Raw genomic sequence first — 24577 nt, 5'->3', positions numbered from 1 at the left:
GCATATCCCCACAGACACAGTGGGCTTTAGAAAGGTTCGATCAGACCCTCATAACAATGATTCAGGCATGCTGTCATGAATATCCCCATGATTGGGATAAAGGGCTAGAATTTATTTTGTTTGCCACTAGGGATTCACCTAATGAGTCGACCAGATTTGGTCCTTTTGAATTAGTTTATGGAAACGAGATGAGGTCCTCTAAAACTAATCAAAGAAAAGTTTTTTGAACAGAGGGACGAATCTTTCATGTTATATTACGTATCCGTGTTCCGGCAGTGGCTCACGAGAGCCTGCAACGTGGCTCAGGAACACCTGAAAGCTTCTCAAACAACCATGAAGAAATGGGCAGACCAGCATGCAAGACCCAAGCATTTCAACCAGGGGATGAGGTATTAGTATTACTGCCTTTACAGGGTGAACCACTGAAAGCATGGTTCAGTGATCCATATAAAGCGGTCAAAAGAATTGGTAAAGTAAATTATTTGACACCCCCAGATCTTCAGAAAAAGAATCGCTGTGTCATATCAAGATGTTGCAACAATATCATTGCCAGGAGGAGGATAAGCAAGCACAGCTATGTCAGATAGTAAGGACAGTGAAGGATGAAAGGGATAGTGAGGATGAGGCAGAAGGAGGCCTAGACAATTCTCAAATTAAATCTCCTACTATCCGGTTAGCTAATACTGAATTGTTAGGGAGATTGGACATTATGCTTTCATATTTAGATGCAAACAACCAGAAGACCTAAAAAGATTACTCATGGCATTTAAAGGAGTCTGTCGGGCCATCAGGATGTACAACCTTAGCCATACATGATGTGGATGTAGAGGAATCCTTTCCTATAAAGCAGTATCCTTATCACTTAAATCCAGAGAAACAGGCCCAGGTGAAAGCAGAAATCCAATACATGTTGGAAAACCACCTAATTGAACCCAGTCAAACCAGTGGTGTTATTGCCTAAACCTGATCATTCAACTAGATTCTGCATAGACTACAGAAAGGTTAATGCAGTAACAAAGGGAGACTCCGACCCAATTCCACACTTGGAAGACTGTATTGACAAAGTGGACAGTGCCACCTTTCTTACAAAAATAGATTTGTTAAAAGGAGACTGGCAGGTTCCTTTAACACCCCAAGCTAAAGAAATATCTGCTCACACCAGACAATCTTTTCCAATACCAAGTGATGCGATTTGGGCTAAAAAATGCCCAAGCCACTTTTCAGAGGCTAATGAACCAAGTGGTAGCCAGTGTTCCTAATTGTGTGGTTTATCTTGATGATGTGCTAGTACACAGTGACACTTGAAAGGACCACTCGGAACAGCTGGAAGCTCTGTTTAGAAAATTACAATTGCCTGATTTCGTGATGAACCTTGCCAAAAGTGAATTTGCAAAAGTGAGAGTAACCTACCTTGGGCATATTGTAGGGCAAGGACAAGTGTTCTCAAGAACAGCAAAAGTACAAGCATTGGTGGAGTTCCCTACCTCAAAGACTAAACGCAAAATCATGAGGTTTTGGGGCATGTATGGTTTCAACCGCAATTTTGTACCAAATTTTAATACTATAGCTGCTCCACTGATGGATTTTTTGCAAAAAAAGAAAGCCAACGTAGTGTGGGCAGGAGAGTGCCAAACATCTTCAATCAAAATGGCTTTCAGCCTCTCAAATGAACCAGTGTTGGCTGCCCCAAATTTCAATAAGCAATTGATGCTTGTGACCTGGGGAGCAGTGTAGTCCTGTTACAAGACGATGAATCTGACGTAGAAAGGCCAGTGGGATACTTTTCCAAAAAGCTAAATTGACACCAAAAGAAATATTCAACAGTGGAAAAAGAAACCCTGAGCTTATTACTAGCTCTTAAGCATTGTGAAGTCTTTGTCCGCCATGACTACAGAGACATACTGGTATATTCTGATCATAATCCCCTAGCCTTTGGGAAAAATTCAAAAACCAGAATGCCAGACTATTCCGAAGGAGTTTACTAATGCAACCCTATCATTTAAAGATTATCCACTTTGTGGGGCAACATAATGTGATTGCGGATGCTATGTCTAGGATTTCACTTTGCTTTGAGTTATCTAAGTGCAAAGCAGAACTGTATTAGCTACAGGTAAAGAGTGAATGAGAATGAGTGTATAAATGTGTTTTAATGTTTTCCATCTTCTGTTTTTCCATACTTTGTAATGAAATGCATTTAAAAATGGCATTTCATTCCTCCAAGGATGGAAGTGTTATGAAAGTGCTTCTATTGAAAAAAAAATTTTTTTTTTAGAGGATTCGTATTTTCAAGTTGTGGACTTTGGTTTATTTGAGAAAATTGAAAAGACTCCATGGATGTTTTTTACAAGGGTCATCAAGAGGTCTTGTTTGAAAACAAGTCTTACTGGAAATCACATGCCTTAAGCTCAATAAGCAGAAACATTGGTGACTTAGTTTAGTTTAGTTTAGAGAAACAGCACTGAAACAGGCCCTTCGGCCCACCGAGTCTGTGCCGACCGTCAACCACCCATATATACTAATCCTACACTAATCCCATATTCCTACCACATCCCCACCTGTCCCTATATTTCCCTACCACCTACCTATACTAGGGGCAATTTATAATGGCCAATATACCTACCAACCTGCAAGTCTTTTGGCTTGTGGGAGGAAACCGGAGCACCCGGAGAAAACCCACGCAGACACAGGGAGAACTTGCAAACTCCACACAGGCAGTACCCAGAATTGAACCCGGGTCGCTGGAGCTGTGAGGCTGCGGTGCTAACCACTGCACCACTGTGCCGCACTTGGGGGAGATGTTTAGAGAAGTGACATGCCAATATTTGTAGTGGTCAGGAGGTTCTGATTTGCTGCTTGGGGTTTCATTTCTGAGATATTGTTTTGGTTCAGTTGGGGTGTGGTTGTGTTTGAAGGCAGTTGGTGGTCAGCCTGCTGAGAAATAAGACACCAGCTCATCTTTCTCTATCTCTTTGAAAAACCTGTGAATCCAGAGTGGGATAACTGAAACGCCTGATGCCACATTTCTCTTGGAAAGCCTACCAGATTACTTCTCGACATCTCCAGAATGAACTGCTCCAGAAAAGATTCCAGTGCTCCGTTTCTGTCTACCTGGACACCAGACCAAAAGGGACAACTGACATCCTTCCATATCTTCTCTCTTTTTTCTTCAAAAATTAGCAAGTATTTGGCTAAAATATATATTTTTTTTGTTTTTGTTTTGTAAAAGAGCTCTGCAGAGCAAATCCCATTATTTTTCAGTTAGTGTCTTCATGTGCGTGTAAGGTTAAGAGGGAATTTTCATATTTCACTTTCTGTGTTACTGGTTTGCTCCGTTACTGGTAAGTCTTGTTTTATAATAAACTGATAATTTTGTTGTTTATTAAAGAAACCCTGGTTGGTGTATATTATTCTGGGATAAAGAGTAGAGTATGTGATTGACTGTTTCGGTACCTGAGTAAACATTTAAATATATGTTTTGACCTGTGGAGAAGTGGAACTAGAAAAGATAGTGCACTTGTCTCAGTTATAACAGTTGCATAAAGTCTATTGTTCCTTTTTTAAAAAAGCATACAAATAAATTCCACCAAAAAGTGGTGGTGTTTGTTTTTGAAGCATACAGTATAATCACAATCGCTTTGAATATTTGATATTGAAATGAGCCTCATAAATAAATGTATCAGAGAAATGCAACGTCGACTTCATCTGTGCATTTTGCATTGAAAGCCACATTTTTTTAGTATCAGCAAAAATTATTTTTGCAAGTAATTCTGGAACATTTGATTATTTTTCAGCATAACCACATCATTTTTAAGGAAGAAAAATTTATCCCTCTTTCTGTGCAACTTATTATTCCTGATCTTTCTTCACTGGTTTTTGTTGGCAAAATCAAAATTTTTTTAATTGCAAAAATATTTAAACCTGGAAAATGTTATTAGCCATTTACTAGCTTGGGATTTTTATTAATTCATCAATCTGAAAAAAATGTGCAAAATATAGTGGCCTTCATTTTAATGATGACGACCAATAATTTTGTGGTTGTAAAAGGGTTACATTTTAAATCTATCCTGTCATTATATTATTGTTTGAAAGAGTGACCGATCCAACAAGAGAAACAGGATGTGGTGAGATATTTTATTATCCCTCCACGTTGTGGCCCACGGCCAGCTGAGGATAAGCTGGTCCTTGCCTAGTGAATGTCTATTGTCTTGTGACCGATTCCATTGTCATTTAAAAGTAGGCAAACACAAGAACACAGGTGTTTCAAAAATATTCTTTGACTATTTTATTTGAAAAATATACAATGTATCATAATCAGATATGTGATGTGATCACAATATAAACATTAAACGTTACAGATCATTGAACCCATGAACTACTTTTCTATGGTTAAAGTCTCTATTGATCCACACTTCTTTAACCAATGTGACTTAAATGCTTACTTGTCTTCGAGCTTTTGGTTCTGATAGATCATTAGACCTGAAATGTTAACTTGTCTTTTCTCCTTACAGATGCTGACTCATCTGCTGTGTATTTTAGCATTTTTATTGTTGAACATATAATTTGTGTAATTTTATTTATACTGTTTGATTTATTGTCACCCTTTCAGGAGTACATGCCCTGAAGAAATTCTGTTCTTTTCCTCATCGATTATCATTTGTCTCCTTTGTCCTGTTCTCTACATTTTTACCCCTGTTCCTTTTTGATTGTAACGGTATACTTACCAAGATCCACTTTTATATCGTGGGGAAGAATTTCTATGGGGTTTCTCCCAATCCACTGCTGTAATTTTAATGGAAGATCCGGGGCCAGATTTTTAAAGAGTGCTGGGGGCGGGTGTAGCTACGAGCATGATTTGAAGATCACATTCTCAGAAGTCAGCATCGGGTCCTGCTGCCTCCAGAACATGAAGCTATTTTCAAAGGGCTGCTGGGTGGGAGCAAACAGCAGTCCCACATGCCTCCAATTAAGTGTCTGTTGAACTCATTAAGCTTGCCAGCAGTAGTGCACAAAGGCTGGAAGGGCGAAGATGCCACCTGTGGAACATGACAGGGTTTGAAGATGTGAACAATGCAGAGGGCCATGAGGGCTATGGGAAGGGCTGATTAACAGAATGCAGAGGCACAATATAAAGCTCAGCTGTTTCAGAAGTGCCCCAGAGCACTGGAGTTCTAAGCTTGCTTTTCTCAGTGGAAAGTGGCAGGAATCTGGAGAGGGAAGTGAGTCCGCTGGCATCACTGGGGCAGCAGAGGGTGACAGGGGAAGGCCTGGAGAACACACAAAGACCAGCTGAGGGAGTCCAGATGAGAACAGGCTACTCTGACATTGGACATATTTCCCGACCACCTACCTATACTAGGGGTAATTTATAATGGCCAATTTACCTATCAACCTGCAAGTCTTTGGCATGTGGGAGGAAACCGGAGCACCCGGAGGAAACCCACGCAGACATAGGGAGAACTTGCAAACTCCACGCTGCAGCTGTGAGGCTGCGGTGCTAATCACTGCGCCACTGGTTATATTCTCTCTTGTTTGAGATGGTCATTGCCTGGCACTTGTGTGGCATGAATGTTATTTGCTACTTATCAGCCCAAGCATGGATGTTGTCCAGGTCTTGTTCCATCTGGACATGGGCTGCTTCAGTATCTGAGAGGTTGCGAATGGTGCTGAACACTGTGCAATCATCAGCGAACATCCCCACTTCTGACCTTATGATGGAAGTAAAGTTGCCCAATCTCTCAATGGAGGAGCTTATGCGATTGAATTCCTGGGTTATCATAGAGCACATGCAATGCCCATGGCTCCTCAATGCCTCAGGGAACTCTGAGTAACAGAAACTTATCTGCCTCTGGTTCTCAAGGAAGACCTTCGTGTCTGTGACACACCCGAGGCCCAGCATCAGAATCACAGAATCACAGAATAATACAGTGCAGAAGAGGTCCTTCAGCCCATCGAGTCTGCACCGATGTATTAAAGACACCTGACCTGTCTACCTAATCCCATTTGCCAGCATTTGGCCCATAGCCTTGAATGTTATGATGTGCCAAGTGCTCATCCAGATACTTTTTAAAGGATGTGAGGCAACCCGCCTCTACCACCCTCCCAGGTAGTGCATTCCAGACCGTCACCACCCTCTGGGTAAAAAAGTTCTTCCTCAAATCCCCCTTAAACCTCCTGCCCCTCACCTTAAAATTGTGTCCCCTCGTAACTGACCCTTCCACGAAAGGCAACAGCTGCTCCCTATCCACCCTGTCCATGCTCCTCATAATCTTGTCCATCTCAATCAGGTTACCCCTCAGTCTTCTCTGCTCCAGCGAAAACAGCCCAAGCCTATCCAACCTCTCTTCATAGCTTAAATTTTCCATCCCAGGCAACATCCTGGTGAATCGCCTCTGCACCCCCTCCAATGCAATCACATCCTTCCTATAATGTGGCGACCAGAATTACACACAGTACTCCAGTTGTGGCCTTACCAAAGTTCTATACAACTCCAACATGACCTCCCTGCTTTTGTAATTATGCCTCAATTGATAAAGGCAAGTGTCCCATATGCCTTTTTCACCACCCTATTAACCTCCCCTTCTGCCTTCGGAGATCTATGGACAAACATGCCAAGGTCCCTTTGTTCCTCGGAACTTCCCAGTGTCAGGCCATTCATTGAATACTTCCGTGTCACATTACTCCTTCCAAAGTGTATCACCTCACACTTTTCAGGGTTAAATTCCATCTGCCACTTTTCTGCCCATTTGACCATCCCGTCTATATCTTCCTGTAACCCAAGACACGCAACCTCACTGTTGACCACACGTCCAATCTTTGTGTCATCTGCAAACTTACTGATCCTACCCCCCACATAGTCATCTATGTCGTTTATATAAATGACAAACAATAGGGGACCCAGCACAGATCCCTGTGGTACGCCACTGGACACTGGCTTCCAGTCACTAAAATAGCCGTCTGTCATCACTCTCTGTCTCCTACAGCTAAGCCAATTTTGAATCCACCTTATCAAGTTACCCTGCATCCCATTTGCATTTGCTTTCTTGATAAGTCTCCCATGTGGGACCTTGTCAAAGGCTTTCTGAAATCCATGTAAACGACATCAACTGCACTACCCTCATCTACACACCTGGTCACATGCTCAAAAAATTCAATCAAATTTGTTAGGCATGACCTCCCTCTGACAAAGCCATGCTGACTATTCCTAATCAAATTTTGCCTCTCCAAGTGGAGATAGATTCTCTCCTTCAGAATTTTCTCCAATAGTTTCCCTACCACTGACGTGAGACTCACTGGTCTGTAGTTCCCTGGCACATTAGCTGTTCTCCAGTCCTCTGGCACCTCCCCCATGGCCAGAGAGGAATTAAAAATTTGGGTCAAAGCCCCTGCAATCTCCACCCTTGCCTCCTACAGCATCCTGGGACACAAATCGTCCAGACCTGGAGATTTGTCCACTTTTAAGCCTGCCAAAACCTCCGATACCTTGTCACTCCCTATGACAATTTGCTCAAGAACCTCACAGTCTCTCTCTCTGAGTTCCATATCTACATCCTCATTTTCTTGGGTGAAGACAGATGTGAAGTATTCGTTCAACACCCTACCAATGTCCTCTGGCTTCACCCACAGATTTCCCCCTTGGTCCATAATGGGTCCTACTCTTTCCCTGGTTATCCTCTTCCCATTGATATACTTATAGAATATCTTGGGATTTTCCCTACTTTTACCAGCCAGAGCTTTCTCATATCCCTTCTTTTCTCTCCTAATTGCTTTCTTAAGCTCCATCCTACACTTTCTATACTCCACTAATGCTTCCATTGATTTGCTTTCCTTGTATTTGCTAAAAGCCTCTCTTTTCCTTCTCATCGTATCCTGAAAGTTTCTGGTCATCCATGGTTCTCTGGGCTTGTTGTTCCTACCTATTACCCTAGAGGGAACATGTTGGGCCTGTACCCTCCCCATTTCCTTTTTGAATGCCCCCCACTGCTCTTCTGTAGATGTCCCGACAAGTAACTCTTTCCAGTCTACCTTGGCCAGATCCTGCCTTATTTTACTAAAATTTGCTCTCCCCCAATCCAAACCTTTTTTTGCAACTTGTCTATTTCTTTCTCCATAACAAGCTTAAATTGTACCATGTTGTGGTCGCTATCACCAAAATGCACCCCCACCAACACATCAACCACCTGTCCGGCTTAATTCCCCAGAATTAGGTCCAGCACTGCACCCTCCCTTGTTGGATCGTCTACATATTGAGCTAAGAAGTTCTCCTGTATACGTTTTAAGAACTCCACTCCATCTAAGCCCTTAACACAATGACTATCCCAATTAATGTTGGGAAAGTTGAAATCACCTAATATAATTACCCTATTATTATTTTTACACACCTCTGCGAATTGCGCACATATTTCCTCCTCAATTTCCCGCTGACTATCTGGGGGTCTATAATAAACACCTAGCAATGTGGCTGTCCCTTTTTTATTCCTAAACTCTACCCATAAAGCTTCATTTGATGCCCCCTCCAAGATATCATCTCTCCTTACTGCAGTAGCTGATTCCTTAACTAATATTGCAATGCCCCCTCCTCTTTTACCCCCTCCTCTGTCTCGCCTGAAGATTCTATATCCCGGGATATTGAACTGCCAATCCTGCCCCTCCCTCAACCATGTCTCTGTGATAGCTACTATATCACAATTCCACGCATCAATCCTTGCCCTTAACTCATCCATTTTACCTGTAATACTCCTGGCATTAAAGTAGAGGTCATCCACCCTGGTCTTACTCCCTTGAAACTTACTTCCGCTGTATTCCCTCTGACTTGTTTGCTTTCCTGTGTTTAGCTGTGTCCCTATTCTGCTAGGAGTCTGCGTCCCCTCCCCCTGCCAAATTAGTTTAAACTCCTCCCAACAGCACTAGCAAACCCGCCAGCAAGGATGTTAGTTCCCCTCTGGTTCAGATGTAGACCGTCCCACTTGTACAGGTCCCACCTTCCCCAGAAACGGTCCTAGTGATCCAGGAATCTAAAACCCTCCCTCCTGCACCAACACATAAGCCACGCATTCATCTGTGTTATTCTCCTATTTCTCTACTCGCTAGCACGTGGCACTGGGAGTAATCCAGAGATTACAACCCGAGAGGTCCTGCTTTTTAGTCTACTGCCTCACTCCCTGAATTCTTGATGCAAGACCTCATCCCTCTTTCTACCTATGTCATTGGTATCAACATGTACCATGACCTCTGCCTTATCACCCTCCCCCTTCAGGATGCCCTGCAGCCATTCAGTGACATCCCGGACCCTGGCACCAGGGAGGCAACACACCATCCTGGAGTCACGTTGACGGCCACAGTAGTGCCTATCTGTTCCCCTGACTATAGAATCCCCTATTACTATTGCTGTTCCTCTCTTTCCCCCTTCCTGTGCAGACAGGCTGCTTGTGGTGCCAGAAGCTTGGCTCTGTCCGGACTCCCTGGAGGAACCAGCCTCATCAGCCTCCAAAATGGAATACCGATTTGCAAGCGGGACCCCAAGGGATTCCCGAACTACCTGCCTGTTTCTCTTGGACTGCCTGGTGGTCACCCATTCCCTTCCTTCCTCAAGTCCCTTCAGCTGCGGTGTGACCACCTCTCTATCCACGATGCTCTCAGACTCGCGGATGCTCCACAGTGTTTCCAGCCGCCATTCCAGCTCTGAAACCCAAGCTTCCAGGAGCTGCAGTTGGACACACTTCCTGCACACATGTTGGTCCCGGGGACCGGAAATGTTCCCGGATTCCCACATGCAGCAAGCGGAGCAAACCACGGCTTTAAGCTCTCCTGCCATGACTAAAACCTTGATATGTAAAACTTTAGAAGACGATTATAATAATTTAAAAAATCAACTAAGTCTTGCATCTTTGCCCAGCAGAGCATCACTGTGTCCTCTGTCCTCCAAGGGGGACTGTCCCCAGCTGACTCTGCCTCACCCACCTCCTCCTGCTCACACGTGAGGTGAGGTACACCCAATGCTCCCATTTTCTACACTACTCTGGGGCCCAACTGAGGTGAGTGTCTCTGCACTGGTGGAAGGTGCCGAGGTCCAATATGATGGTGAAGGTTCCATGAATTCCACCCCCCAGCCGTAGATGGTGGTGCCAATACGGCAGGTTCACTTTTGTGTCTTTCTTCAACTGGCCCCGTGGGAGACATGAGAATGGTAATGAAAACTGGTCCTACTCAAGTGCCCCATCACAACCAGCCCCTCAGATGACAACGATCTATGATCCATAGCACGCATTGGGCAGGAGTCTCCTCCATGCCCTTCACCTAAAGAATGAGCAATCCAATGACCCTGCTGCTCACGGCCTCCCGTCTCGCCATCCCCCACCGAATGTCTTATGGAACCCTGCCATTCTCCATCACTGCCTCCTCCATTGCTGTCAAGGTGAGGAGCTGGGCCACTCCACCTCCACGTTCTGGCCATCATCTGTGTATTATGGGCTCTCTTTTCTCCTGCAGGATGAGAGGAGAAAGATCCATAAGTATGCTGCCCTCCCACATGACCCCCAAGTGAATGTCACCCCACGTGTGAAGGCGGCTCAGGCCTTCATTTCACTTACCTTCAGGGAGCAGAGAGGAACTGGACCTGTGTGGGAGCAGCTGACAGCTTCAGGAGTCAGTGCGCCCTGAATGAGTTTGGAAAAAAGAATCAGTGACATCACAGGAAAGCTGTAAGGTGGTTGTTGGGTGAGTAACTGTGGTGAGGGAGCATCTGTACACTACTATTGGGGTATGTGTGTTAATAGCTGGAAATTAGCAAAACGTAAAATTAAAATTTTAAGTAGCTACCTTACATTTAAGACACAAGCAGAAGAGAAGTAAGAAGCTGCTGAGTCTACTGTTTTGTTTTATTTTTAATCAGTAAGGTTTATTGCATTACCAGGGTTAAATTAGTACAGTAAATGCTGGTGAGGAGAGGCATTAAGTAAATTTAGATCTATAAAACAAAATCAGGATGGCAGGGCAGGTGATGTGTTGCAGCTGCAGTGATAAGATGTGATAATGTGAAGAGCGGAGAAGGCAAGAGAGCAAGGTAGCAATAAAGGAATTTATAATCTTAGTGCGGCAAGAAGGGAAGATTTGGAGGGAAGCAAAACTGGAAGAAAAACCTATTGGAGGTTTTTGAGGATGTTACTTGTAGCATAGATAAAGGAGAACCAGTGGATGTGGTGTATTTGGATTTTCAGAAGGTTTTTGATAAGGTTACACAGGAAGTTCATAAACAAAATTAGAGCACATGGGATTGAGGATAATATGTTGGTATAAATTGAGAATTGGTTAACAGACAAAAAGCAGAGAGTAGGAATAAACGGGTCATTCTCAGGATGTTGCTAATAGGGTACTGCAAGGATCAGTGCTGAGGCCACATCTGTTCACAATCTATATCAATGATTTGGATGTGGGGACCAAATGTAATATTTCCAAATTTGCTGATGACACAAACTATATGGGAATGTAATTTGTGAGAAGGATGCAAGGAGGCTTCAAGGGGACTTGGACAGGCTAAATGAATGGACAAGAACATGCAGATAGAATATAATGTGAATAAGTGTGAAGTGATCCACTTTGGTAGAAAAAAACAGAAAAACAGAGTATTTCTTAAATGGTGAGAGGTTGGGAAGTGTTGATGTCCAAAAGGACCTTGGTGTCCTTGTTCATGAGTTACTAAAAACTAGCATGCAGATGCAGCAAGCCGTTAAGAAGGCAAATGGTATGTTGGCCTTCATTGCAAGGCGTTTTGAGTACAGGAGTAAGTAAGTCTTGCTGCAATTGTATAGAACCGTGAGATCACACCTGGAGTATTGTGTGAAGTTTTAGTCTCCTCATTTAAGGAAAGCTATACTGTCATAGGGGGAATGCAACAGAGGTTCACCAGACTAATCCCTGGAATTGTCTTATGAGGAGAGATTGAGGAAACTGTGCCTGTATTCTCGAGAGTTTCAAAGAATGAGAGGTGATCTCATTGAAACTTACAAAATTCTTACAGGACATGTCAGAGTGGATGTAGATAGGATGTTTCTCCTGGCTGGTGAGTCTAGAACCAGGGGACATAGTCTCAGAATAAGGGGTAGGCCATTTAAGACTGAGAGGAGGAGGAATTTCTTTACTCAGAGGATGGTGAATCTGTGGAATTCTCTATCCCAGAGAGGTATGGAAACTCAATCATTGAGCATGTTCAAGACAGAAATCAATAGTATCTCGATAGTAATGACATCATAGTGGGAAAGTGGTGTTGAGGTAGATGATCAGCCATGAGGCGGAGCAGGCTTGAGGGGCTGAATGGCCTACTCCTTCTTCTATGTTCCTATGTCTCATTGTACTGACTGTTCAACACTGCTCTGACAATGTGAGGGAGAACTACAGACATTCTGTGAGGTCATCTCACATGCATTCTAATGCTTAGAGAGTTGGTGCCCAATGAACTAGGAGCCACTACCCATTCACCTTACCAGACTGCAATAGGTCATTGAACCTTTTCCTGCACAGGACCCAGGCCCTTCTCATAGGTTCCTGGCTGCTGACCTCTGGGGCCACCTCCATCCATGCCCTCTTGGTCTCACTCGGTGGGGGGAGGGGGGCAGGATTCCTCCTCCCTGTGGCTGGGTAAAACAACTCTCTCCTCTTGGACATGGCATCAATGAGTGCCTCCAGAGAGGCATCCAAGAAACGGGGTACCGCCCGGGGACGCATGCCCACACAGGCCCTCCGAGCTCCCTGGTACTGCATCTGAAATGGCAACGGCAGGGCCATTGATAGCTGCTGTTTGCCTTTTTAAATTGCACTCAACGACCTGTTCCCACCTCCAGAACTCTTCCAGTGCCTCTAATTAAGAAAACAGGTATTGACTTGGATATCAATGAAACAATATGCCTGCTTCTCACTGCAGAATCTGTCTATCCATGGCAGGAGTGTGGAGAGAGCAGGAGCCCAAGAAAAGCACTAGGACAGCAGGAGCACAGAGAATGCACTTGGTGAGTATGGGGAGGGCAGGAGCATTGTGGGGGCAGTGTATGAAGAAAGCATGAGCACAAAGAGAGCATTAGGGGAGCAGGGGAGAGTAGAGCATGCCTCCAGCTGCCACTTACTAACTTACACTTGCGTACGGCCCACTGGGCGATCGTCATGTTGTATGATTGACTTTCAGAGTGATATCCCTTTAAAATTTAGTATGCTAATGAGCTAAGTGCCAGGATGTAGTCATGCGACTACAAGCCAGTGTCACTCTGCAACAGTAACACCTTGATGAAGGTTCTGTTAATAGTTAGCTATGTGCTGTACATAATAGTTTAAATGTTAATAAACCTGTTTGATACCTTCAGCAAACTCATCTCATTTATGTTCCATCAGACAACATAAAGAACTCATTACAGGCCAGCCCTGCATCTTGGACTCCCCAAAAATGTCTGTGGACCACCCCATTTATGAACCACATCTCTATGTCGTCACCCACTACTGCTTCTGCTTCTTCTTTGATGCCACATGCCTTCACTCTGGGAATATGTAATTTGAATGTTGGATATTTTTTAACCAGAGATGCATTAAGGAAATAAATTACATTTAGATATCGTGCATTGTCATAGCCTCAGGCCATCTGAAGGCACTTCACAAATAATCTGAAGTGCAATCACTGTAAGCAAAGGCAGAAGCCAATTTATGCAGCAAGGTGCAACAAACAGTAAATGAAATCAATAACTAGTTAAGCTATTCTTGGTAGTTGTTGAGGGAGGAATATTAACTGGGGAAGGGATGATGGCTGGATCACCAGGACAACTATGTATTCCTCTTCAAGTAGTACCATAGGATCTTTTAAGACCATCTAAACAAACAAACAGACTTGGTTTAATGGCTCATCCAAATAACAGCACCTCTGACAGTGCAGCACTCCATCAGTACTACACTGAAGTATCAGGCTAAATTATGCACTCAAGTCCTGCAATGGGTATTGAACCCACAATTTCTAACTCCGAAGAGACAGTGCTACTAATTGCTCTTGATGATTTTAAAGTGTATTCTATTCCTTCCCTTTCTAAATATAAACCCTTTGTTATGACCTCAGTAGAGACTGCTAACCTTAAAACAAGAGATATGAACTCCCCAGAAGAAGAATTGTTGAAGAATTAAAGAAGATTTCACGTTTTAAGACTTTTACGATAACAACTAAACTTAAAATCAACATTAGCTAAACAGTACTTCGTAGGTAGCTAATACACTAAATTACAGAGAAAGGTATTTATTTAGCATATATTGAACCTCTTCTCTGACCTGAGCCAATTTATCAGGATTGAGTTGATAAGGGTTCTGTTTAATGGCTGTAGTTGTCATTACATCAACCCATGAGGAGTTTGACCTGGTTTACCTGCACATACTGCTTTAAACTCTTAACTGTCAGCCAGAACCTTTTTATGTTATTCAGGAAGATAGTATAGAACTCTTTCTAACACTTCTGTGTTGTCAGTTTCATCGCAAGGGGTTCTATTTGAGAGTTCTCGGTCTCTGCCTCTTCACCCAGCTCATTAAAAGTCACACTATCCTTATCTTCTATCATTTGGCATACATTTACTGGCTGACAATGTTCACGGTCATAATATCTACTGGGATGATTAAAGGGAGGTGCCGATGGCACCCCCACCCCACCCCCACCCTAATCTCCAGTTTGCTGCCAGGCGGTCACCCCTAATTATCTGCCGGGCTCCAGCCTCATCAGGGGCCCGTCTGCTATCAAAGTTCCTGGCGGCATCATAAACTGCACCCAATTGGCCTCCATAACGGGCCTAATTGGCTATCCGCTGATGCCGGGTGGACAGTTGCTGCCATGGTGACCCCACCTCCGGCAAGATCACTGGCTAATATCCAAGTTTCCCCCAGTCTAACCCGCCTCAGCAGGGCCCAGAAGATTCCACCCACTGATTGGTTTGCTCATCTGCAATGACAGCTCCTGGTTTGAATGTAATTTTCATGTCCCAGATTAATTTGGCTTCTTCTAGAATGTTACTATGTCATCCATCTAAATCTGAATTTTTGATCAGCAGAAAATGTAACCTTCGGAGGCAAATGTAGACCAATTAAACATCATTTTTCTTTTTAAATTTTGTTATCATTCCTAAATTGGATGAGGAAGAATGGATACAAAGGAGGAAGGCAAGTGAAGTATGTAAAAAGGAACAACAGGATGTGTATAGATAAAGTTGGATTCTCCTCCTGTTGGGAAGTTAGTGACTGAGCGGGACCACTGCCCGCCCATGTGGCTTTTCAGCTAGTCTGCTGCAAATTCCTCCCAGGGCCTGCATTTTGTATCAAGGGTGGGTTTGGAACAGTACTAGCCCTCCTTATAGGTTTGCCACTGCTGCTAGGGAGAGCAATTCAGAGGTGCAGAATTTAAAGCATTGCAGCCATCGAAAGGGAGCAAGTGTTTCTAGGTGGCAGTGGACAGTAGTAATCAAAATGTCTTGACTATGAAGCAGCCTCAGGGTGACTGTTTCCAGAAGGGCCCCAGATTATCAGACACATTTGAAGACATCCTCTTGACTGAAGTGACAGCTAGAAGATTAAGATTGTTGGGCATTGAGGTCAGGAAGTTCCATGAGAGGGTTTGAGCTATAGTGAGGGCTTTAGCATAATCTCTACCACCCGAAGAATTCTCATATACTGGAAGAGGTTCAATGATCTCCCAAGGGTAGCTAAGATAAGTCAGGCATTAGCACGAAAACACATCTCACACTCATACTACCTTCGTATTAACAGAGGATAACCCTGAAAACACTTGAGCATCATTTTAAGTGACAACCTCTTTGTCAACTTACATAGCTTGCCACAGAGCTTCTGCGAGTCTTCAAGGACACTTAATTTGAAGGAACAATGCACCTGCTCCTTTCATCTTTTTAGTGTAGGCCCTCTAGCTAGCGAGATGCAATATGACCATAAATGAATACATATGTCACAAACCTTATACATTATTCATTCTTCCAATCTTGCCATGGTAACATTTTGCAATAATAGAAAATTACTGTCGACTGGTGAGAGTCTGTTAAGCTGGCTATTATGTTGTTTCACTGCTATGCATTTTTCCGAGAATACTCCATCATTTTTACCAGTTAAAACTGTTACACTTATCAGGATGAAGTGGTAGTTTTGTTAAAGCTGCAATGTCTTTGTGAGTAATTGATACCTAACGTTCTGACTCAACTGTTTCATTTGTATAAAAAATGATTATATAAACAGATAAACTTTGTATGTGGAGTGTCAAAGGGAAACATACCCTTGTATCATAACCAGATGCTTTTGTGATTCTGGTTACAGCAAAGCTAGTTTGGTTTAATTGTGGACATGGTAGCAGCTGACTGTTAGAATAGAAAAGGCTTGCTGATGGTTAGAATAGAATATAAAACATAACAGACTCAAGAAACTCAGAGCATGCTAAACTACTGTACTCTGTTCCCAGAATTTGAGGTAAATATCAACTCTTTCTGTATTTCATAGCCTTGTTCCATAAAGATATTAAATTACTTGTGAACTTGATTTACTGATGCCTGAAACCAAAAGACTCTGTCTTTACAGTGTCAAAATTATCAAAGGATGCATGTGTCCATAGGGAGAGAGTGTCCATGCCATTCACATGTCTTTAAAGTTGTCTTCTTTCCCTTCAAAGTAAAATCTCACTGATAGCAATTGCATGAGAAATGTAATCGGGGAGGAATGCATCACTCAAAACTCCCAGTTTGCAGGAAGAGGAATCTTATGGACATCAGATGAGCAGGACAGGCTGTGGGAGATGGCAAGGTTGGAGGCAAGATGGCAGAGAAAGTTGGTAAAAGCTGGGCAACGCTTATCATGCATAGTCTCTGCTTTTTTTATTTTCTCAAAGTATTGCAATGCTGTTACACAAGGCAACTATTTTCTCAAAGGAAAATGTCATTGTATCCACAGCTAAACAAGCTCTTTATTTCATTTCATAGAGGAAGAAGTGCCTTGGAAGAAGAGGCCAGCCTTTCAGATGACTACCCTGACATTTCAAAAGACACAGCTTCTGCTACCATCACAAGCTCTGGTGTAGCATCTTATTTGCATGAGCACGACCCCAGAGGCACCCTCTCGGGAGGAAGTAGTTAATGAGTCAGAAGGGTTTTCATTTGGGTGAAGCACTCAGCATTAATGAGAATCTGGACCTGGGAGTGGAAGAATTGGAGAATGTGATTCATCTAGGGAGTGAACAACAATGCCTCATTCTAGAAGTATCCACTTTCTTCACATCATAAGATTAGAGGAATTCCTATTGGAAAATCATGTTTCCAATGCAAAGCAATGAGCAGAGTGGACTAAAACTAGCAACCAAAATTCCTGACTAGAATGTACTAAAGAGATTGATTTTTTTGGGGGGGAGAAAAAAGCACCAACTTTCAGTGGCAACAAACAAAATGGCCTCCTGAATGTGGAATCCACCTCAGCAATACCATCCTGCAGCTCATACTGACATTTATGTAGTGGCAGTAATTATTTGCTTTAAGTTTTATATGGAAGGAGAAGGAAATGGATTGGATGATTTAACCATAACTCCTTGACCATATTTACATGTGGGAAATCAAACTTTGAACAGACCTATAAAGGGAAACGTCCAAGATTTTTTTAAATTCGGTGCAGTTTCTTAGTGGTGGTTTTGAGGTGGTAACATTTTATGCTCCGAATCTTCCCCCAAATAGACAGTAATTCAGAGGATAATCAATCTCAAAGTATCTAAAGTTGTTATTTGTACAGTTATGATCCTGTAGGTTTTTTCCCAGGAAGAATGCAATGTGCCTTTAAGGCTGGAAAAGAAGCAGGACTGCTTTAAGGCAACAAGCTCCAGAGATTGAGTAAAGGAATTCATTCTCATTGCCATTGGATACAGCCAGCTTCAAATATACATTCTCATTGCCATAGGATACAGCCACTCAGGACCAAGGACACGAGATACAATGTTGCCGATTGACGTATGAAACTAGTTGAAAAACTGGCTTTTGAGACACAGTTAACAGATACACACACAAACTGTCCGCCCGCATATACTGAAGGAAAAGAGAGCTCCCTCTCGGTTTATTTAAAGCTGATTTATTATATTCTCAGAATTCTGATGTCAAGCTAGATCAATTTCTTAAAAGAAAATAACCAAATTCCTTTAACTACTGAAATGTAATTGCTGAAATTCATCGTTGGAAAAGAAGAGCATCAATTTAACTGGTGAATTAGACAACGAACTGTTCTACTGTTGAAGAACCTTTTCTCCTCCATCAGACCGCTGTGAGAACTTCAAGCAACCTTGGACTGTTCCACATTGGAAGATTTCACTTCAGCAGGAGCGTAAATATGCAAGGACGCTAATTTTTTCTATTTTAAATGTTGTTTATATCTTAGTAGTGTTTAAGAATTTAGTTTGTCTAATTAAACAGTTAATTTGTTGATCTAAAGACACCTAGTTTGGTTAGCCTCATTCGGGGGTTAATAGATGGTACAATTTGGCTGGGTCTTTCTTTAATTTGGAAAGTTTAAAATGATATGTTAGGCGATCTGTGGAGGGACAGGATTGAATCAACAGTGCGTTTCTCTCACCACAATCAGACTCATATATTTTGATTGGGGGTTTTGTCTTGAGCGGTCGGTTGTAACAGTATATAAAGTTTTGCTTTCGACATTTAGAATTAAATTAAAGTGGGTTTACTGGCCAGATCGGGAGCCCAGTGACTGGGGTTCGGTCACCTTCTCGACAGCATTAGTTTGCAGGTTTGAGTTGGAAAACTTACTTTAACAGGAGGAGCACATGAAGATTGCTGTCTTCCTCCCTCCCCCACCAAAAAAAGCAATACTACCCAACAGCACAGTACTGCTGCTCAACCTGGCTCAGGAGCTGCCACACAAACTTGGTAGATATCTACCTCTGGGAAATCATGAGGATTATTTTTGGAATGTTGAGACCAATACAGCTCAGAATCACAGAATTGTTACAGCACAAAAGGAGGCCATTCAGCCCATCGTGTCCGCACCAGCTCTCCTAATGAGCATTTCACTCAGTTCCATTCCCCCGCCTTCTCCCCATAACCCTACATATTCTTCCTTTTCATATAACAGTCTAATTCCCTTTTGAATGCTTCAATTGAACCTGCCTCCACCACGTTCTCAGGCAGCGCATTCCAGACCGGAACCACCCACTGCATGAAAAAGATTTTTCATGTGTGTCTTCCTATGCTAGCACACATTGAACATCCTGATGGCCGCAGGGAAAACATTCTCCTCAAAGAACACCACTGGCTGACAGCTAACTAAGAACTCTCGTTTACAGAAGACCTAAAAAAAACCCCATGCACTCACCTGAAATCTCGTAGCCCCTGCTGGAACACAATCCACTCCCTACAAACTGACGACAGCCCCACCTCTTGATTGCTCACCTCCTGGTTGACTGCTAACATCATCAACCACAACTTGGTTACGGACCCAGATGGTGATGTCCCAGGTTTCAATCTCCCACGGAAAATCTGAAAACCCTCAACTGCTTGAGGATGGACCAGGGAAGATGTGGCCACTTGCTCCACGAGTAGAACATGAGGACCAGCTCAAATTGTGACTGTGGCCATCCAAGTCAGACCACCACCCACATATTGAACTCTTGCCCTGAGAGATCCATTCCTGGGGGCAGCACAACCATTCACACTGAATCAGCTGAAGCCATTGAATAGATTGTTAACCTTGACATCAAACTATAACTGATTCCCCAGCTATACAAATATATAATATTAAAGTGATGACATTATCTCAGTCATTTGAGTAGCTTTATTATTGTAAAGCTAGTGTTTATTTCAACAGGAGTGCATGAACTGAAAGTAAAAAAACAAATGGTGAGATGGGACTGTTTCTCAGAACCTACAGGCAATTTGAAGGTCAAATGCATAACATTAAAATTTATGAACAGAAAATTACATGAATTATTCTATTGAGTTAATTTGGAAGTTTTTAGCATGAGTTATTATACTTTTCCAGGTGTAAAAGTGAAAAAAACTTTATTTCTGAATTTAAAAATTATGTCTTTGCAGTGCAATACTAATGCACTGCCAAAGGCTTGGTAGGATGTAAACTTACAACAGTAGCCTCACGTACAGGCAGCTACGCATTTAAGAAATCCTGTTTGAAAATGTGACCTCAGAGGATTCTGAGCTATTTGCCAACAGCCCACGACAGAAATGACTCTGAACATAAAGAGGCCACAAGGATACTTGGTGTGGAAAATGGAAATGTCACAGAGTGCAGTATGAGGTGCTTTTCTGAAATTGGGGCTAAGGCATTTTCGAGAGGATGAGCAAATAGAACTCCATGTTTGGCCTTGCTACACCTAACTTGAAAGTGCTTCATACTGTTGCTAGGTGCCTGGATTGGGAGGGTATTCCATTTTAAGAAAAACAAATTTCTAATAGGGCACAGTATGCTATCACATATTATAAAACACATTACAAAAATGAAATAGAAATCCAAAAACAGGCAAGTGTGATAGATCCTATCTTACCAAATGCCTGCCATGGTGTTAGAAAGCCAGCTGGAGTACACTGCCCTGCTCCCAGGCCTGAGCTCCCAGAGTTCAACAACCATGAACATATCAAGAGTCCTCACTTAAGCAAGCATTGCACCAGCTAAGCTTAAGCCACCTGAAGAACACCTTATAGGTGTACTGAAAGAGTTAAAAAAAATTAAGAAAAGCATTATCGGTTTGGCACATGGGTGACAAATGATATTGTGACTATTATGAAAAAATAACGTTTTTAACTTTACAAATTTGTCTGTAGTGTGGTTTCATAACATGTTATGAGTCTGGAATGTCAGGAAGTCATGTATATGATACTTGACTCAGAAGTTGGAGGTTCTTAATTGCAGGGTGGAAGGACAGATAGAGAAGGCAATGATAACTGTTAATGCAGAGGGGAGTTGGGGAAGATTTAAGATGAATGAGTAAATTAAGCATCACATTGGACAATTAGCTGATCCAAAAAAGGTTCTTACTTGATGTCTTCGGGGTTGCTCTTCCGTTCCTTCTTCATCTACATTTGAATCTTCCTTGTCGGATGAGGGGAGGTCCTCTTGCTGTTCTTCCTCCATGTGCATACCTCTTTGCACAATGAGGTTTTGCAAAATGCAGCACGCAGCCACAATCTGTGAGCCCCCAAATCTATTCAGGCACTGAAAGCAATACTTGAGGATTCTTCACATTGATTGCAATCAAAAGGCTTCTTTAGGAAATCCAAGGCTATAAAGTTTATAGACCAATCTAACATCGATAGTGGGGAAGATACTCTGCAGATTTTTACAGGATGCTATTAGATGTCCTCTAAGGAACATAGTGGCTATAAGACCTTATCTGTGTTCAAGTAGAAGTAATAAGCCATGTCTAACAAATCTAGAAAAATTCCTTTGAAGACAGTCAGACTACAGGATAACGATTATCCAGTTGATAGAATTCACTTTAGTGAACTTCCCCATTAGACCTTTAAAGAAGGTTAGAATCTATGGCAAATAAGATAGTTGTATTTAAAACACAAAACAAATAGGATATTAATGAAATTCTTTGTTACTGTTGAAAGGAGTACTCATTGTGAAACAATCAGAACTACAATTTGAATAATAGTAGAATATCAGTTATTCAAATTAGCTTGGACATGGTGTGGCTTATTCAAACAACAATTGTTCAGATGATCAGATATAGGTTGGAAGAGTATTTTTCCTATTTCACAGTATAATTATACTTATTACTTACTAGAATCATAGAATGGTTACAGCACAGAAGGAGGCCATTCGGCTCATCGTGTCCATGCTGGCTGTCTGCAAGAGCAGCTCACCTAGTCCCACTGCCCTGTCTTTTCCCCATAGCCTTGCAAATGTTTTCTCTTCAGATGATTATCCAATTCTTTTTTGAAAGCCTTGATTGAATCTGCCTCTATTTGCATCATATTCCAGATCCTAAGCATTCGCTGCATAAAAATGTTTTTCCTCATGTCACTGTAGCAGGTTTTGCCAATCACCTTAAATTGGTGTCCTCTGGTTTTCAACCCTTCCAACAGAAACCATTTCTCCCCATCTACTCTGTCCAGATCCCTCATGACTTTGAACACCTCTATCTAATCTCTTCTTAATCTTCTCTTCTCCAAGGAGAACAGACCCAGCTTCTCCAACCTATCCACCTAACTGAAGTTCCTCATCCCTGGAACCATTGTTGTAAATCCTGTCTGCACCCTCTCTAAAGCCTTCGCCCCCTTCCTAAAGTGTGGTGTCCCGAACTGGACATAATACTCTAGTTGAGGACGAACCAGTGTTTTATAAAGATTCACCAAACTTCCTTGCTTTTATACTCCATGCTTCTTTTTATAAAACCCAGGATCCATATGCCTTTTTAATCATTTTCTCAACCGGCCTGCCACCTTCAATGATTTGTGCACATATACCCCCAGGTCTCTCTATTCCTGCACCCCACTTAGAAATTTATACTTTATTTTATATTACATGTCCTCATTCTTCCTACCAAAATGTATCACTTTACACTTCTCCGCATTAAATTTCATCTGCTCATTCCACTAGCCTTTGTACGTCCTCTTGAAGTTTATCACTATCCGCCCCACAGTTCATGATGTTTTCACAAATAATAAAGAAGTGCTGTCTGCATAGTGTTAAGGAGCACGTGTATGTAGTGGTTGTTACTGGACTAGTAATCCAGAGGCTTGGACTAATAATCAAGAAAATATAAGATTAAAACTTACCTTAGAAATAAAGTATACAAATCCAGCATAAGCCTTAGACAATTTCAATGCTAAGACTGACCAAAAACAAGGATATTTAGTCTGCTAAATGGGAAAGGCAGTTTATCATTTTGCTATGGGTACCCGCATGGGTCCTAGTTATGCCTGTCTTTTTGTGGGATATGTCGAGCATTCTTTGTTCCAGTCCTACTCAGGCCCCCTCCCCCAACTCTTTTTCCGGTACATTGATGACTGTATCGGTGCCGTTTCCTGCTCCCGCCCCGAACTAGAAAACTTTATCAACTTTGCTTCCAATTTCCACCCTTCTCTCACCTTTACATGGTCCATCTCTGACACTTCCCTTCCCTTCCTCGACTTCTCTGTCTCCATCTCTGGGGATAGGTTGTCTACTAATATCCATTATAAGCCCACCGACTCCCACAGCTACCTCGACTACACTTCTTCACACCCTACCTCCTGTAAGGACTCCATTCCATTCTCCCAGTTTCTCCGTCTCCGACGCATCTGCTCTGATGATGCTACCTTCCATGACGGTGCTTCTGATATGACCTCCTTTTTCCTCAACCGAGGATTTCCCCCCACTGTGGTTGACAGGGCCCTCAACCGTGTCCGACCCATTCCCCGCACCTCTACCCTCACCCCTTCCCCTCCCTCCCAGAACCGTGACAGGGTTCCCCTTGTCCTCACTTTTCATCCCACCAGCCTCCATATCCAAAGGATCATCCTCCGCCATTTTCGCCACCTCCAGCGTGATGCCACTACCAGTCGCATCTTCCCCTCCCTTCCCCTGTCAGCATTCCGAAGGGATCGTTCCCTCCGTGACACCCTGGTCCACTCCTCCATTACCCCCACCACCCCGTCCGCGTCCCAGGGCACCTTCCCCTGCAATCGCAGGAGGTGTAATACCTGCCCATTTACCTCCTCTCTCCTCACTATCCCAGGCCCCAAAAACTCCTTTCAGGTGAAGCAGCGATTTACTTGTACTTCTTTCAATGTAGTATACTGTATTCGCTGCTCACAGTGTGGTCTCCTCTACATTGGGGAGACCAAGCGCAGACTAGGTGACCGCTTTGCGGAACATCTCCGCTCAGTCCGCAAGCAGGACCCTGAGCTTCCGGTTGCTTGCCATTTCAACACTCCCCCCTGCTCTCATGCTCACATCTCTGTCCTGGGATTGCTGCAGTGTTCCAGTGAACATCAACGCAAGCTCGAGGAACAGCATCTCATCTACCGATTAGGCACACTTCAGCCTGCCGGACTGAACATTGAGTTCAATAATTTCAGAGCATGACAGCCCCCCATTTTACTTTCATTTTTAGTTAGTTTTTCTTCCTTTTTTCTTTTCTTTCTCTTTTTTTACATCCTTTTTTACATTTTTTACAATCCTTTTTTTTTGCATTTATTTCATTTCATCTTAGTTTGTTCAGTTTGCTTACCCACTGTTTGTTTCAGGTTTTTTTCAGGTTTGCACTTGCTGCTGTTCAATAATCAGTGTATTTACACCTAATCTGTACTAATGCTTTGTCTTTCAACACACCATTAACATATTGTTTGCCTTTGCTCCGTGACCTTTTGGTCAGCTATGTGGCCTGGTCCAATCTGCACCTTCTCCTTTGTTATCTCTTGCCCCACCCCCACCTCACTTGTTTATAATCTGTGACTTTTCTAATATTTGTCAGTTCTGAAGAAGGGTCACTGACCCGAAACGTTAACTCTGCTTCTCTTTCCACAGATGCTGCCAGACCTGCTGAGTGATTCCAGCATTTCTTGTTTTTGTTATCATTTTTCTT

The sequence above is a fragment of the Heterodontus francisci genome, chromosome 3 (genome assembly GCF_036365525.1).
Source record: "Heterodontus francisci isolate sHetFra1 chromosome 3, sHetFra1.hap1, whole genome shotgun sequence".
Classification (NCBI taxonomy): Eukaryota; Metazoa; Chordata; class Chondrichthyes; order Heterodontiformes; family Heterodontidae; genus Heterodontus; species Heterodontus francisci.
The sequence above is the reverse complement of the archived record's forward strand: the minus strand, read 5'-3'. Positions refer to the sequence as shown.